This window comes from Neolamprologus multifasciatus, chromosome 1 (assembly GCF_963576455.1).
Source record: "Neolamprologus multifasciatus chromosome 1, fNeoMul1.2, whole genome shotgun sequence".
Lineage (NCBI taxonomy): Eukaryota > Metazoa > Chordata > Actinopteri > Cichliformes > Cichlidae > Neolamprologus > Neolamprologus multifasciatus.
Window position 1 is genome coordinate 18,447,375 of NC_140439.1, and position 6,008 is coordinate 18,453,382.

Genomic DNA, 6,008 nt, shown 5'->3' on the forward strand with positions numbered 1-6,008 from the left:
GGCTGTAAAACAAACTATCATCACTCCTCCACCACCGTGCTGACAGTTGGTACGAGGTGTTTGTGCTGATATGCTGTGTTTGTGTTCACCAAACACGGTGCTGTGGATTATAGCCAAACATCTCCACTTTGGTCTCATCTGTCCAAAGGACATTGTTCTAGAAGCCTTGTGGCTTATACAAACTTAAGCTGCGCTGCCATTAGAGAGAACAGGTTTTCCCTCCAACCCTTTCATACTTGTTCAGTCTTTTTCTGTCATGGACTTAAAGTTATTATTATTTTTTTGCAATTCCTCAAAGCATTGTACAGTCAGTGACTTTGTTTAGAACGTTGTGATGTTTTGTGCACATCTCAATACTCCAGACTGGCATTTCCACATGACTACATAAAGTCCTGCGACAATAGTTGTGTTTAATTAAAAGAATGTATGATTAAGTGTCATTGTTAATGATTTTTAAGTTCATTCTCTTAATGAATATTAGCAGAAAAAAGTGCTTTGCGGCTTTTCTTAAACAAACAGTAATAACAAGTAAAAGCCCAGAAGCAGACATTAAAGTACTGATGTCATGTGGACTCACTGTAAACCTAATGGGCCAAAGAATGTGTTTACAGTAATGTCACTGCACGCTATGCGGAGGCATGGTTTTTGCTATGTTAATGCACAGGCTTGAAATATTTTTCTTAAAGATTGCTGCTTTATTCGTATCATAAAGTGCACTTAGTTCAGGAGTTTGGGTAAATTAGATTTACAGCAGAATATCCTGAGATTAAGGTTTTTAGTCGGGCAAGCATAAAAACAGTTGGGAAAAGCAAAATAAGTGACTGGGTGAAGAAAAAAATAGCACCACTGTGTGTTGGTTTGTGTCTTTGGAGAACTGAAATCCAAAGTGTCGCTCAACATGCTGTGTTTGATATTCACTTGGAAAGGATAGTCTGGTTTTTCCAGCCAATTAACTCTGCAAGCAAGCAAACCATAGCAGTGCCAGTCAACTTGCACGTCAAAAACAAACTGGAAACAGGAAAAAAATCAGAATCCGGTCTGATCAGTAGTTCTGCAGTTTTTGCACGCAGAAAAATCTTTTGTCCTTTATTACCATGAATGCACCGTGTGATGCATTTCTTACATAACAACACTTAAAGTGTACTCCCTAATACACATAGCTGATGCACTTTTAAGGGAAAAAAACACTCCTCCAGGAACAATCTCAGGCCACATCATGCAATATGAGAACACAAATAAAAACCAGTCAAGCAAGATTTTGTTACATCAGCAGAGATAGCTGAGGGTGGATAATGATAGATGGGTAATGTCCTTGGCGATCATATCTTGTTTTTAAAAAACAAAATCATGTCAAATATATTTTAATTTGAAGTTCTGACCTTTTACCCAGGATATCCACATTCATTTTTTCTTTAAAAGCATAATAGGTGCTACACAGAGCTTTGCAGACCCATGTTTACTTGTTGTAGCTGTGGATGACAGTAAAGTGTGTACTCTTGTTTTTGTGGATGCTGTTGTTGGTTCTTTAGCTTAGTCCCTGCTGTGGAGAAGAGAGAAATCAGAACAAACTTACAAAGACTGTTTGAGTAATGAAGTGAAACACAGTTAAAACAGTTTAACCCTTGTTGTGCTTCTCATCCCTGACTTTGCAGGTGGCTGTGGTTCAGGGGGTAGATCAGGTCATCTACCAGTCAGATGGTGGGTGGTTGGATCCCCAGCTACAGCAGTCAGCATGTGGACGCATCCTTGGAAAAAATACTGAACCCTGAGGTGCTTCTGGTGCATCCATTTGAGTGTAAGTATGTGTTTAAATGTTAGACGAGGCCCTTAGGTATCAAAAGAAGCGCTCATGTGAATGTGTGGGAGATGAATGAATGAATTAGGCTAGTAGTAAAAAGCACTTGTAGTGCTTAGAGTACAAAAGCATTGCATAACTACCAGCTCATTTATTTTATATTCACACTTCTTCCCCATCATGGTGAACTGTTAAAACTAACTTTTTTAACTGATCAGCATTTAATCTACACAAAGAATTGTTACTGTTTGTTTACATAGTCTGATCTCAAAAGCACATAACAGCAGGATCAATATTTAACCAAGTATTAACAGGATAATCAAAGTCAACATCGTGATTGACAGACTTTTTACCTTTTGTAATAACAGTGCATTATATTCAGAAGCATTTCTGTTATTTAAACACTACATGCTGCAAACTATTTAAACCATTGGCCAAAAGAACAAAATACCTTTAAGTTTTTAGCCTCATTTAATAAAAAGGGCCAAATGCTTTTCAATATCGCACCCACATTAAGCCAGTAATCAGTGAATGTTTAGTATAAAGTGCTTTAGTATAAAGGAACTCTACATACGTATACATACAGTATTGGTATTTTGCTATTTGAGATCCTGCTGCACTGAGCAGATATGCAGGGCCAAGGTGAAGGTCACAGCAGGCTGAGTTCCCGCCAGAGTTAGCGGTAACCTGAACCAAGAACTGCAACACAAGAGAGAACTCACAATCTCCAGCCTGAGTGTGAAATGAAAAATGCCTGCCCTTGTGCCGGTGTGAACAGAGGGCTGAGGAAACACAGGCACATTTTTAACATACAAGCAAAGGGAATTGACTGACTTTGTTGGAGACAGCCTGACGCTTTTCGTTTTTAGGGTAATGTCTATCAGCTCTACTACTGAGCTCAGTTTTGTGAGTCTTGTTTTCACCTTTGTGCATGATGAGGCGTTTGTTAAATTATAATCAACTATAAATCCCATTGTCAATAAATAATCCTGTAACATTTCATCTTGACATTAATGGCATTCGTGTTGCTTCCACTTTACTTCACTGCATCAAATCTATGTATCAGCTAATTTCATTGATATGAGAGTTCAGCAAGCTTAACATTTATTATGTTACGATTAGGTTCACTGTACTGCCAGAAGTATTCACTCATGTGTCATCACAGGTATATGAACTTGAGTAACATCCCATTCTTCATCTGTAGGGTGTAGCTTCAACTCTTCTGGCTTACCACAAGATTAAGGAATATATTTGTGGGAATTTTTGACAATCCTTCCAAAATTTGTCTTTCCAGAGAACACGTCTCCACTGCTCAAGAATCCAGTGGCAGCGTGCTTTACACCACTGCATCTGACACTGCTTACTGATGTAAGGCTTGGATGCAGCTCTTGGGCATGGAAACCCATTCTACGAGGCTCTCTCCACACAGTTGTTGAGCTAATCTAAGGGTCACATGAAGTTTTGAGGTCAGTAATGATTGACTCTGCTGAAAGTTTGCAACCTCTTTTCACTATGTGCCTCGGCAACCTCTGTGATTTTACATGGCCTACCACTTCATGGCTGAGCCGCTGTCGTTCCTAGTCACTTCCACTTTGTTATAATACCACTAATAGTTGGAATATTTAGTAACAAGGAAATTTCATGAGTGGACCTCTTGCACAGGTACCACAACACTCTTTCACAAATGTTTATAGAAGCAGTCTGCATGTCCAGTTGCTTGATTATGTCCATCTGTGGCCATAGAAGTGTCAGAAACACTTAAACTCAATGTTTCAGATGGGTGGATATGGTAGATATGGCACTGGTTATCAAAGATGGTAATATATATATAAATACCTCACATACTAACAGTGTTGGGAAGTAACGGAATACATGTACCGCCGTTATGTATTTAAAATACAAAATATGAGTAACTGTATTCCGTTACAGTTACCGTTTAAAAAGGTGGTATTTAGAATACAGTTACTTTGTTGAAATAAATGGATTACACGGCGGTACTTCCCTGTTTCATATTGTGGCGGGTCAGGACTGTTTGGGTTTTGTTTGACAGCTACGTTCTGTAGTTCCAGGCGGCAGCGTTGCGGTTGCCATGGTTACATGGTGCCGCTCTCGCTCTGCGTGTTTCCTGGGTGAAAGAGCACCTTTTTGTTGTTGTTGTTGTGCTAAGCTAATAGGCAGAATGCTACAGGCTCTAAAGAATGTAGCATCATGGGCAGTGTAGTCCGTGCTGCAGGGAGAATGGACTGCCATACTCGTTATGTGTCTGTGAGCGCCAGGTGGGAGAAAAGGGAGAGTCAAAAAGTACGAGTTGTCATCGAGCAAAAACGGGAGCTGGAAGCATGTAAATATAATAATAACCACTGCAGCCAAGAAGAGTGCCTGACAAGCCCAGTTGTAAGTAAGCTATTAAAACTCGACTGTACGCTTTGTTCGTGTTTTCCTCCGAAACAAGTTCCGTTGGAGCAACCTTTCAACACCTCTCTCTGTCTCTCGCAAGCAGAGTTGACCCAGACAAAAAAGTAAAGCTATTTTTTGGCTACAAGCCCAAAATGGAACCCATATTAGTCAGAGGTCCCTTTACTAGGGATGGGTATCGTTTAGGTTTTATCCGATACCGGTGCCAAACCGGTACTTTTGAAACGGTGCCGGTGCTTAAACGGTGCTCAAACCGGTGCTTAAAGAATGGAGAACACAAAATTGGTCCAAAAACCTCTCATGTTCAGCTGTTTTTTTGTAAAAAGATAACAATGTTAGCCTTTTCTGCAGCTATAGGGCATATATGGTATCACTCTTGGCTGGAAGCAGTGCTTAAACAATGGAAAAAACACAAACTTTGTCCAAAAACCTCTCATGTTTAACTGTTTTCCACTTTTTCTTTGGTCATATTAGCCTTTTTGGCCAGGGTGAAGGGAGTATCTGCCATCAAACAAGAAGACAGCCGCATGTAGCTATGATGATGTTTGCTAGTTCACCTTACATGCATTAATGTAATAACGTGGTTAGCCTACTCAACGTAAATTACACACGAACAACATTAAGTTACTCACGCAGAGAAGAACAGCTGCTGCTGCCATCATCATCCGTCATCATTTCTGCTACACTGGCAGGGCTACGGCTACACACGCAGTAGATGTGCACGGTGTGAGGTCTCGCAGCAAGCTATTAAATACGGCACATTTCTCGGCCTTAAAAAAAAAAAAACGCTATGCGTTGCCAGGTGTTTCATCGGATTTCAGGTGTTACCTCCTTTCCACAGTATCATCTTAAAGCACTTGTTGCAGGCTGCTGAGTTTGCATCTTTTGCTGTGAAGTACAGCCAGACTTTGACCGCTTCGCCTTGGGCGTTTTTAACCTGTAGCTCTGCTCTAAAAGAACGTACGTACCTGGACCCGCCTACTATCCTCGGAAACGTAAAATGATTGGCTAGAATTCAAAGTGTATCACATCTCAGGAAAAAAAAAGCACCGAAATGAAGCACCGAAATGTGCGCTGCTTTTCGGTCTGGTTACTACCGTTTATGTCAGAACCGGTGCCATCATGGCACCGGACACCGGTACCCATCCCTACCCTTTACTATGGTTCGGAGCCGCGGACCTTCAGTAATAGTAATAAATCACACAGCAATAGTACATTCATGTAGTTGTAAAATGCATGATTATATGTTAAGTAATCCAAAGTATTCAGAATATGTTACTCTCATTGAGTAACGTAACGGAATACGTTACAGATACATTTTAGGGCATGTATTCTGTATTCTGTAATGGAATACATTTTAAAAGTAACCTTCCCAACACTGCATACTAATCCACAATAAAGTCAAGGTTAGACACAGCTTACCCTCAATTATTAATAAAAGATAACATCCGAGCTGGGTGTGGAGGCGTGCACCAGGCGTTTTATCATCACTGATGTCATCGACAGAAAGTTAAAGTTTCGGAGCAAGACATTAATGATGAAATCATAGATGACCTCAGGTAAATTAGTGGGCCATTTCATCAGGGGTTTTGACAGTGGAGTGACTCACGTCCGTGCCCTACGGAGGCATGCAGAGCAACAGTCAGAAACACTTTAACAAAATGGCGCTCCTCTGTGTAAAACTCCAGTCAGCTTGTCCCCTGCTTTTGCTGCCTCTCAGGGGAGATCTACAACAGTAACCCAAACTGGCAGATAAGTCTCAACCGTTTAGAATTTGCCACAATAATGATAGCCTCAG